This window comes from Pelobates fuscus, chromosome 2 (genome assembly GCF_036172605.1).
Source record: "Pelobates fuscus isolate aPelFus1 chromosome 2, aPelFus1.pri, whole genome shotgun sequence".
Classification (NCBI taxonomy): domain Eukaryota; kingdom Metazoa; phylum Chordata; class Amphibia; order Anura; family Pelobatidae; genus Pelobates; species Pelobates fuscus.
This window is the reverse complement of record NC_086318.1, coordinates 94,283,249-94,295,481: the sequence shown is the minus strand read 5'-3', so window position 1 is coordinate 94,295,481 and position 12,233 is coordinate 94,283,249. Positions and strand designations below refer to the sequence as shown.

General features: G+C 43.7%; 1 protein-coding gene across 1 annotated transcript in view; it reads left to right on the top strand.

Annotated features, from left to right (window-relative positions):
- LOC134586177 (transmembrane 4 L6 family member 4-like) overlaps positions 1-12,233 on the top strand; it is a 45,855-nt gene that overhangs the window by 17,927 nt on the left and 15,695 nt on the right. The gene's annotated exons all lie outside the window — the stretch shown is intronic.

Sequence of the window (12,233 nt, the reverse complement as noted above, 5' to 3'; positions counted from 1 at the left end):
TACATCCACCCACCTATCCTGTCCTTATTTTAATTTATAAACCATATGTCTTAATCTGTGTGATGTCATCCGATTACCGAATATCCATTTCACCATCACTATAATTGACAACATCTAAAAAGCATTTTCTTTGCTACACTTCATATTTTGTTTCTCCCCAGCTACGTTTAGTTCCTTTAGATTGTAAGCTTGTGGGCAAGTCCTACATACACTATGTATAAAAGTGCTACAAAAGTTAGATTAAAGTCCACAAACAGTTGTGCCTAATTATAGCTAACTTTATTTAATATTCAAAGAATCATGGGCTTGGCTCCTTCAAATTCAAAATTTTCCTGAATAGCTATGTTCAGGATCAATTCAGAGTTTAATAAATGCTGGATTTTCTGTACATTGCATATAATTCAGACATATAAGTGTTATTTTTGTCATGAAGTGGGTTAGCATATTTAGGCTAATGATAAAATGTGCCTCTAATTTGCTTTTAGTGATCAAGACATTTTTTTTTAAGTATTAACGGTGAAGTTCAGGAATGTTTTTCCTTGAATTTTATGGTTTTAGAGTCACATTTGGGCCTTAGAGAATTATGCCATGAGAGTCAGACAAATCTTGTAAGGCAATTAGTAAGCTGTTTACCAAAGAGCCATCCAAGGTGTATGCACAGCTGCAGTGTAACAATATATCCACCCGAGACCCACACAGAGCTGAGATTAAATGGTACTAGAAGAACATCTAGGATAAAGAAGACTCACTTAGCACATAGCCCAAGTGGCTACCTGCTAAAACCAGATCACTGGATGTTTCCAGAACAAGTACCAGTCACCATTATTGTAGGAGATAGGATCTGAAATAATCCACACCTACCGGATAAAGAAACAAACACTGCATGAACACCTAGCAGGCAAATGAACAAGCTACTAACAATAGGCTTAAACCCTGCCATGCTAACATAAGACAGAACAATACTGGTCATGAAAGACCCTTGCAAAGAACAACATCATCTATTTACCAAACAATCAGCGGCCTTCCCACAATATATAACCTCCATGATCAATGGGCATACAAGTCAATACATAAGCAATACTCAAAAGGGTATTGGAAACAACACCAGATGATCAGAACACCAGAGGCTGGTAGACCAAGCAGTCACACTGGATTTCAAAATCAGACAGATCTATCTGGATTGACTACAAGAAAGCCTATGGCAATGCCACACACATGGATGCCACACACATATACTGGAATATTTGGCTCTAAAAAGGTCAACAAGTCAATAAGAACCTTCATCAAGAACTTGATGGGTAACTGGAGAAAAACTCTAGAAGCCAAATCCAGTATAATTACACATTGAAACATCAAACGTGACAAGTACAAAGTCAATGCTGTATCCCCTATGCTTTTCTCCATAGGCCTCAACCTTCACAGCCAGATCATCATGAAGAGTGGATACGGATACAGTTTCAAGAATGGAGCTACCATCAGCTACCTCTTCTACATGGATGACATCAAGTTATATATCAAGAGTGAGCGTGACAACGACTCACTGATCTGCCAAAGTTGGATAAAAAGCAGGGACAGTGGAATTGCATTCAGACTAGATTTTTGTAGGTGGATGATAGCAAAAAGAGGAAAAATAACTAAAAATAAAGGAGTTGAAGTATCAGATGGCAAAATTTGAGATGTAGAAAAATGGTACAAGTACCTGAGAATACCACAAACATATGGTAACCATGAGGAGGAGGCAAGGAGGACAGCAACAGAGGTTCTAGTCTGTCTTTCTGATTACCTAACTTTTCTACCTTATTACTTGAGATGACTGATTCAAAATTTGAAAAGTAGGCTCCTATTCTTATGCACAATAGATCCTTGAGTGTAAAAGCATATCCTACTTTAGGATTCGGGTTACTCGTGTTATTAGCCACATTAACCTCTCATTTCTACCTGTAGGGATTAGTGATGTACCGATCTGTTCGCTGGCGAATAGTTCCTGGCGAACATAGTGTGTTCGCGTTCGCCACGGCGGGCGAACACATGCGCGGTTCGATCCGCCCCCTATTCGTCATCATTGAGTAAACTTTGACCCTGTGCCTCACGGTCAGCAGACACATTCCAGCAAATTAGCAGCAGACCCTCCCTTCCAGACCCTCCCACCTCCTGTACAGCATCCATTTTAGATTAATTCTGAAGCTGCATTCTTAGATAGAGGAGGGAAAGTGTAGCTGCTGCTCATTTGATAGGGTAATTGATAGCTAGGCTAAGGTATTCAGTGTCCACTACAGTCCTGAAGGACTCATCTGATCTCTGCTGTGAGGACAGCACCCCAAAAAGCACTTTTTAGGGCTAGAACATCAGTCTGCTTTTTTTTTCTGTGTAATGTAATTGCAGTTCTGCTTCTGTGTCAGGTTTTTCACTGTAAGCTAATAGCAGTCAGTGTCCTTAAAGCGGGTGTCAGGACTTCAGCGTGTGCTCTGCCAACTCTGCAAGTGCACTTTGCCACTCATATCTGGTGTCACTATAGCGTGCCTTTAAAAAGAAAAAAAGTTTTTCACTGTAAGCTAATAGCAGTCAGTGTCCTTAAAGCGGATGTCAGGCCTTCAGCGTGTGCTCTGCCAACCTCTGCAAGTGCACTTTGCCACTCATATCTGGTGTCACTATAGCGTGCCTTTAAAAAGAAAAAAAGTTTTTCACTGTAAGCTAATAGCAGTCAGTGTCCTTAAAGCGGATGTCAGGCCTTCAGCGTGTGCTCTGCCAACTCTGCAAGTGCACTTTGCCACTTATATCTGGTGTCACTATAGCGTGCCTTTAAAAAGAAAAAAAGTTTTTCACTGTAAGCTAATAGCAGTCAGTATCCTTAAAGCGGGTGTCAGGCCTTCAGCGTGTGCTCTGCCAACCTCTGCAAGTGCACTTTGCCACTCATATCTGGTGTCACTATAGCGTGCCTTTAAAAAGAAAAAACGTTTTTCACTGTAAGCTAATAGCAGTCAGTGTCCTTAAAGCGGGTGTCAGGCCTTCAGCGTGTGCTCTGCCAACTCTGCAAGTGCACTTTGCCACTCATATCTGGTGTCACTATAGCGTGCCTTTAAAAAGAAAAAAAGTTTTTCACTGTAAGTTAATAGCAGTCAGTGTCCTTAAAGCAGGTGTCAGGCCTTCAGCGTGTGCTCTGCCAACCTCTGCAAGTGCACTTTGCCACTCATATCTGGTGTCACTATAGCGTGCCTTTAAAAAGAAAAAAATGTTTTTCACTGTTATAGATTGAATAGCAGTTAGTTGTCTTCAAGCGGGTGTGTCAGGCCTACAGCGTGTACTTTGCCAACCTCTGCCACTGCACAGTGCCACTCATATCTGGTCGCACAGTAGCTTGCACGCATAGTACCACTAATCCAAAAAAAATGACAGGCAGAGGCAGGTCACCCCGCAGGGGCCATCGTGGTTGTGGTGCTGTGATTCCCTTTTGCCCTAGAATAATGCCCAGTTTTCAGAGGCCACGTACCCTGAACTTGAAAAGTTCTGAGGACATAGTTGACTGGCTAACACAGGACACCCAATCTTCTACAGCTTCCGCTCGGAACCTTGACGCACCATCCTCCTCCAGCTTAGCTTCGGGCACCTCTCAAGATACCACTCACCCGCCTGCCGCCACCACCAACACTAGCACCACAGCCGCTTTACTTGGTATGTCAGAGGAGTTATTTACACATCCGTTTGAAGAAATGAGTGATGCGCAACCATTATTGCCAGAGGATGTAGATAACAGGGATATATCTCAGGCAGGCCGCATTACACACATGGATGTACGGTGTGATGATGATGATGTTGTACCCACTGCTGCTTCCTTTGCTGAGTTGTCAGATACAAGTGAAGCGGTTGATGATGACAATGCGTCCATTGATGTCACGTGGGTGCCCGCTTGACAAGAAGAAGAACAGGGCGAAAGTTCAGATGGGGAGACAGAGAGGAGGAGACGAGTTGGAAGCAGGGGAGGGTCGTCGCAAGGAGCTAGTGGCACAGTCAGACAGCATGCATCGGCACCCGGGGTCAGCCCGACAGCACGCCAATCAACGCATGCTGTGTCCACGCAGAGCTCAGCAGTGTGGCTTTTTTTGTGTGTCTGCCTCTGACAACAGCGATGCCATTTGCAACCTGTGCCAAAAGAAACTGAGTCGTGGGAAGTCCAACACCCACCTAGGTACAACTGCTTTGCATAGGCACATGATCGCACATCAAAAATGCCTATGGGATCAACACATGAGTACAAGCAGCACACAAACTCAAAACCGCCATCCTCCTCATGGTCCAGCATCTTCAGCCACGTCAACCACTGCTGTCCTCCTTGCCCCCTCTCAACCATCCGCCTGTCAAGGACATGTTTGAGCGTAAGAAGCCAATGTCAGAAAGTCACCCCCTTGCCCAGCGTCTGACAGCTGGCTTGTCTGAACTATTAGCCCGCCAGCTTTTACCATACAAGCTGGTGGTGTCTGAGGCGTTCAAAACATTTGTAGCTATTGGGACACCGCAGTGGAAGGTACCCGGACGGAATTTCTTTTCACAAAAGGCAATCCCCAACCTGTAAATGATTGTGCAAAAGGAAGTAATGGCATGTCTGGCACACAATGCTGGGGCAAGGGTCCATCTGACCACTGATACCTGGTCTGCAAAGCATGGTCAGGGCAGGTATATCACCTACACTGCGCATTGGGTAAACCTGCTGACGGCTGCCAAGCATGGAATGCGTGGCTCTGCAGAGGAGTTGGTGACACCGCCACGACTTGCAGGCAGGCCTGCTGCCACCTCCTCTACTCCTCCTACTCCATCCTCTTCCATAACCTCCTCGGCTGAGTCCTCTTCTGCTGCTGCATCTTGCTCCACATCAACGGCACCCCCCAGCTCCCCAGGTACTATTCCACATCCTGGATACAGCAGTGTTACGCCGTCTTGGGTTTGACTTGCTTGAAAGCAGAGAGTCACACTGGACAAGCACTCCTGTCCGCCCTGAACGCACAGGTGGAAAAGTGGCTGACTCCGCAGCAACTGGATATCGGCAAAGTGGTTTGTGACAACGGAACAAATTTGTTGGCGGCATTGAAGTTGGGCAAGTTGACATACGTCCTGTGCATGGCACATGTGTGTAATCTGATCGTACAACGCTTTGTGCATAAGTACACAGGCTTACAGGACGTCCTGAAGCAGGCCAGGAAGGTGTGTGGCCATTTCAGGCGTTCCTACACGGCCATGGCGCACTTTGCAGATATCCAGCGGCGAAACAACATGCCAGTGAGGCGCTTGATTTGCGACAGCCCGACACGTTGGAATTCAACACTCCTAATGTTCGACCGCCTGCTCCAACAAGAAAAATACGTTAATGAATATTTGTATGACCGGGGTGCTAGGACAGCCTCTGGGGAGCTGGGAATTTTTTTGCCACGTTATTGGACGCTCATGCACAATGCCTGTAGGCTCATGCGTCCTTTTGAGGAGGTGACAAACCTAGTCAGTCGAACCGAAGGCACCATCAGCGACATCATACCATTTGTTTTCTTCCTGGAGCGTGCCCTGCAAAGAGTGCTGGATCAGGCCGTAGATGAGCGTGAAGAGGAAGAGGAAGAGTTGTGGTCACCATCACCACCAGAAACAGCCTTATCAGCATCGCTTGCTGGACCTGCGGCAACGCTGGAAGAGGATTGTGAGGAAGAGGAGTCAGAGGAGGAATGTGGCTTTGAGGAGGAGGAGGAAGACCAACCACAACAGGCATCCCAGGGTGCTCGTTGTCACCTATCTGGTACCCGTGGTGTTGTACGTGGCTGGGGGGAAGAACATACCTTCATTGAGATCACTGAGGAGGAGGAACGGGAAATGAGTAGCTCGGCATCCAACCTTGTGCAAATGGGGTCTTTCATGCTGTCGTGCCTGTTGAGGGACCCTCGTATAAAAAGGCTGAAGGAGAACGACTTGTACCGGGTGTCCACGCTACTAGACCCCCGGTATAAGCAGAAAGTGGCGGAAATGTTATCAAATTACAACAAGTCGGAAAGGATGCAGCATTTGCAAAATAAATTAAAAAGTATGCTTTACACAGCGTATAAGGGTGATGTCACAGCCCCATGGGAATCTAACAGGGGAAGAGGTGAAAGTCATCCTCCTCCTCCCACGACCACGCCGGAAGGACATGACGCTTTAAAGACGTGTTGTTGATGGAGGACATGCAGAGCTTTTTAAGTCCTACGCATCGCCACAGCCCTTCGGGATCAACCCTCAGAGAACGACTCGACCGACAGGTAGCAGACTACCTTGCCTTAACTGCAGATATCGACACTCTGAGGAGCGATGAACCCCTTAACTACTGGGTGTGCAGGCTTGACCTGTGGCCTGAGCTATCCCAATTTGCAATAGAACTTCTGGCCTGCCCCGCTTCAAGTGTCCTGTCAGAAAGGACCTTCAGAGGTATTGTCACTGAGAAGAGAAGTCGCCTAGGTCAAAAAAGTCTAGATTACCTCACCTTTATTAAGATGAATGAGGGATGGATCCCGAAGGGACTGACACTGGGCGATACATTCGACTAAAAAAGGCCTGATGAGATGAGCTGCCTTGGGCTAAAAATGGTCCACACGCTGCTGTATTTTAGCTCTGAATGCCGGTTGACTTGCGTGACTTATCCACCACCAACTAGGGTTCAAGCCGCAATGTTTTAGGGCACTTTCTGCCTGGGAAACAAACATCAATTTTTATGGCTGCAACAATACCTAATTTTTTAAGGCTGCAACAATACCTAATTTTTCAGGCATGTGTACATGCCTAATTTTTCGGCCCTCTGGTGCTGCACTGTGGCTTCAAAAACCAAACCAAAAAAAGGGCACATAACAGGGATTAAACTGATAGGAATAGTACTACTTAACACACCACTCCTATCTGGTGGCACTTTAGATTGCACGCGCAGTGCCCCAAATTTGAAGTAGGTGGACCGACCAAGCATCCTTTTCCATCTCCCGGTTCCTAAAATCGATGCCATATACACGTCCCCTGATAGGGCGCAAGCTCGCTATTCTCTTGGGCGCCAGCTCGTTATTCTCTTTTTCACTTCACTAGGGACACTTTACTGCACTATGGGCACTTAGACCCACTCTTTGTCTTGCACACTGTTATTCCTAGCCAGCATCTGTGATGGGAAATCAGGCAGTCATCTAAACGTTTAGATTGAGCTTTAGCTTAGAACACCCTTGAAGGTGTTTAAGGAGATTAGGGCTAGTTTAGAGGATTCTCCTTAGACCTCTCTGAGTCTTTATAGCCCTTCTACCTATCCAGCATTTCTGGAAACTAGCTAAGAGAAAGGGTGGCTGTGTGTCTGTGATACATTTAACTTTATATCACCTTATTGACACTTATCACTCCGGTCTCAATACTCTCTGCCTATACCCATCTATATTCCTTGCCCCTGCCAATATTATATAATAGGTAATAGTATTACCATTATTACACAATTAGGTCTCTGACGACAGGTGTCAATCCATATCTGCCAAGTGACCCTATGTAGGGTGAACAGTCCCTATTCTGGTCTGTGTCAGTGTGTATCAGGGGCTCTGAGGACAGGTGTCAATCCATATCTGCCAAGTGACCCTATGTAGGGGGAACAGTCTCTATTCTGCTCTGTGTCAGTGTGTATCATGGTCTCTGAGGACAGGTGTCAATCCATATCTGCCAAGTGACCCTATGTAGGGGGAACAGTCTCTATTCTGCTCTGTGTCAGTGTGTATCAGGGGCTCTGAGGACAGGTGTCAATCCATATCTGCCAAGTGACCCTATGTAGGGGGAACAGTCTCTATTCTGCTCTGTGTCAGTGTGTATCATGGTCTCTGAGGACAGGTGTCAACCCATACCTGCCAAGTGACCCTATGTAGGGTGAAGGGTCCCTATTCTGCTCTGTGTCAGTGTGTATCAGGGTCTCTGAGGACAGGTGTCAATCCATATGTCAAGGTGTCAATATGTCATATGTCAGGTGTCAATCCATATCCATTGTAATTTAGGAATGTTAGGTGATTTCTGCCCTTTATGGATGAAAACCAGACTCTGCATCAACTGTGTAATTTTCCATGGGAGTTTTGCCATGGATCCCCCTCCGGCATGCCACAGTCCAGGTGTTAGTCCCCTTGAAACAACTTTTCCATCACTTTTGTGGCCAGAAAGAGTCCCTGTTGGTTTTAAAATTCGCCTGCCCATTGAAGTCAATGGCGGTTCGACCGGTTCGCCGGTTCGCGAACGTTTGCGGAAGTTCCCGTTCGCAAACTGAAAATTTCGTGTTCGCGACATCACTACTGCCAAGTGACCCTATGTAGGGGGAACAGTCTCTATTCTGCTCTGTGTCATTGTCTATCATGATCTCTGAGGACAGGTGTCAATCCATATCTGCCAAGTGACCCTATGTAGGAGGAACAGTCTCTATTCTGCTCTGTGTCAGTGTGTATCATGGTCTCTGAGGACAGGTGTCAATCCATATCTGCCAAGTGACCCTATGTAGGGGGGACAGTCTTTTTTCTGCTCTGTGTCAGTGTGTATCATGGTCTCTAAAGACAGGTGTCAATCCATATCTGCCAAGTGACCCTATGTAGGGGGAACAGTCTCTATTCTGCTCTGTGTCAGTGTGTATCATGGTCTCTGAGGACAGGTGTCAATCCATATCTTCCAAGTGACCCTATGTAGGGGGAACAGTCCCTATTCTGCTCTGTGTCAGTGTGTATCAGGGATCCTTAGGATAGGTGTCAATCCATACCTGCCAAGTGACCCTATGTAGGGTGAACAGTCCCTATTCTGCTCTGTGTCAGTGTGTATCAGGGTCTCTGAGGACAGGTGTCAATCCATATGTCAAGGTGTCAATATGTCATATGTCAGGTGTCAATCCATATCCATTGTGATTTAGGAATGTTAGGTGATTTCTGCCCTTTATGGATTAAAAGCAGGCTCTGCATCAACTGTGTAATTTTCCATGGGAGTTTTGCCATGGATCCCCCTCCGGCATGCCACAGTCCAGGTGTTAGTCCCCTTGAAACAACTTTCCCATCACTTTTGTGGCCAGAAAGAGTCCCTGTGGGTTTTAAAATTTACCTACCCATTGAAATCTATGGCGGTTCGCCCGGTTTGCTGGTTCGCGAACGTTTGCGGCAGTTCGCGTTTGCCGTTCGCGAACCGAAAATGTTGTGTTCGCGACATCACTAGTAGGGATTAGATGACTACGATTAGCCAGAAAACATTATATTCCAAAACAAATTTTCTGTTTATTGCAGTATTTCTTCTCACATTTGGAGTGCATTAGAAATGTTATTAAGGAGTCAATATATTTCTTTATACCATTCATTTTATTGATCAACTTTACACTATTTGCTCTTTAGCTCATAAGGGTGAATTTAGAGGTTAATTGTATTTGGTTTGAAAACTCACTCTGTTGACTAAGAGTTTGGTGTTCAATTAGAATAATTCACCTCTGTGAGATTTTCTCTGTGGCCTATATTTTTTAATAAAACCATTTCTGAAAAGTTCCATATCAAGATTATTAGTTGCAGCTCTCTGAGCTGTTGAAACAGGAACATTTTGTTACTGTACAAATATGAATGTGGGAATTATGTTCATTTTTTGTTTCATAATAATTTCAGTACCAATATGTAGATTACTTTCACTAGTCTTGATTGTACTTCGAATGCTCAAAGCTCCAGTATATTCATACTCATCTGCCCCTTGCCTGCTCAGTCCCCCAATTTATGTAGATAATTTTCAAGGAAAGTTATATCACGTTCAGACTATATTACTTTACGTAGTTATCTGTAATCTGCAAACATTACTTTCTATGTCCACTTCGAAATTATTTATAATCAGATTAAAGAGAGTTAGTTCTAGTCTTAATGTTAGGGGTAGTGTAGGGGTTAATGGCTAGTGTTAGGGTTCTGTAGGGGTGAATTGTTTGTGTAATGTAGGGATAAAGCAAACCTTTAGGTACCATAACCACATCAATGGATTGAAGTTACTATAGGGCCTGGATGTTGCTGATGCCAGGTACTGCATCTCTACTACACAGTTTACTCACGGCCACTAGCAGTCTGAACCATGAACTCCAATGAAGATATGGTAGAGGTGGAACTAAACAATCCACCTTGCACCCTGCCAATTCATACCTGGGGTTGGGGCAGGGATTGTTTCAAAGAAATTCTACTTAATTGTGAGTACACGTTTAGTAATGATGTGGGACCCAGTACACATGGACTCCAGGCACGATGATCACTACAATCCATTAAAGAAGTTATTCTACCCACAGTGTTCCTTTAATATTTAGTGTTAGCATAGTGTATGGGATAATGTTTAGTTATAGTGTAGGGGTTAAAGTTTGATGATAGTATTATTATTATATAGGTTTTTTCTTTTTGTAGCTTTTTCTTTCCCTGAACTAAAAGCTAGGAATCTGCCATTTTGGTTACATTTTGTATTATATAAAGTTAATTTTTGTTATTGATTTTTTAACATGCGAAATACATTTTGGAAAGGCTTCCAGGAAATAATCCTTAATCCGTGTGTATGCAATTTATGGCGCTTAACATGTAAAATACAGAACTAGTTTTTGATGACCTTTTGATGAGTTAACTCTGGACACATTTTAGAAGCCATGATTAGAAAATATATTTAGTGGACATGGTTATTGCGAATGGGCAGAGGGCATAGTTAGGGGGGATGGATAGATCACATGCTTAGAGAATATGGAGGGCACTTTTAGAGGTGATGGTTAAGGGATGTTTAGAGGGAACGGTTAGAGGTTGGAGGAATGTTTATAAGGTATAGTTAGAGGGCATCTTTAGGGTAAATGGTTAGAGAGCATGGTTAGAGGATATTGTTAGAGGGAATAGTGAGTGGGCATAGAGGTAATGTTTTTGTAGAATAGTTAGAGGTCATGGTTAGTGAGGATGGTTCGATGGCATGGTTAGAGGAATTGGTTAGGGGCCATGGTTAGAGAAACTGCTACAGGAACGGTAAGAAGGCTTAGTTAGAGGATATGTTTTGGGGGAGAGAGGGCATGGTTAGAGTGTATGGTAAGATGGCTAGATGGCATAGTTTTGGGGATGATTAAAGTGCATGGCTTTGGGGAATTGTAAGAGAAATTACTTCTCTCACTTCTTCATTATTTTTTTTTTTATGGCTCTCCTTTTTCATTGGTTTCTCTTTTTCACCCAGTATCTTGATGGATCTACTGTCAGCAATGTACAGAGTCCGAAAATGCAAATCTTTGACTGCAAAGGAAAAAAATAATGTATTACCGGTCCTTAGAGGTGGCTGGGTTTAACGTATAAGACAGATATAGAATAGTCAATAAACTAATCAAAGGACTACAGAGTAGCAACAAGACATAAGAACAAGCCGAGTTTAAGACAAGAAAGTCAAAATACAAGCCAAGGTCAAAACCAGATAAATCAGAAACACACAGGAAAGCACTTAAAGAAGTATCACTGCATTATTTTGTACACCAGTGTAATGCATGGCTTGGATTCAGAGAAGAACTTTAGGTGTGTGTAGTTTTATTATCTTGTTGCTGATAAGGGAATCCTGTGTCTATCTTGGCATGTGAATTGCCCATGGTGTTGGTGGAATGTCACTGGATAGGGATCCTGCGTCAATATTGATACAGAAATGGTGCACAGTACTGTTCACCAACAACACCATCTAGAGGTGGGAACCCTAACCTCTATCTCTTATTTTTATATTAATCTCCTATCTTTCTGCATCATTAAAATATCTTGAATACTCTTTATATTTTCCCACTGCTTTCCTTACCTCTCTTCTCTCTTTCATTCCTCTCCACACCACTGTTTGATGATCTGTTTATCTCTATTCATTGATCTACCTGGCTTTTTCCTCTCTTCTTTCCTTGCTCTACTCTCTCTTTTACCGTCTCTTTAGTCCTCCCCCTAGTCTTTACATTCTCTCATTATCTCTTTTTTTTCCTTTGAATTCCCTATATCTTTTCAATAAAAGCCTACAGAGACGAGCTATGAATAGTGTGTATTTCTACGTTTACATTTTTAGGTTATCATTATTATGAAGCCTGTGCCAGGTTATTGAATCTTTTTTTTTTTTTTTTTTAAATCATGTAATTCCAAATCAGCATTTGTTTATTTTTAAAATAATCTAAATAAAAGCAGGGCTTATAATGTAGAGTCTTATATTACTAGCCAGGCTTTACGCTGCTCACCACTGCAAACCTGGAGGGGCTA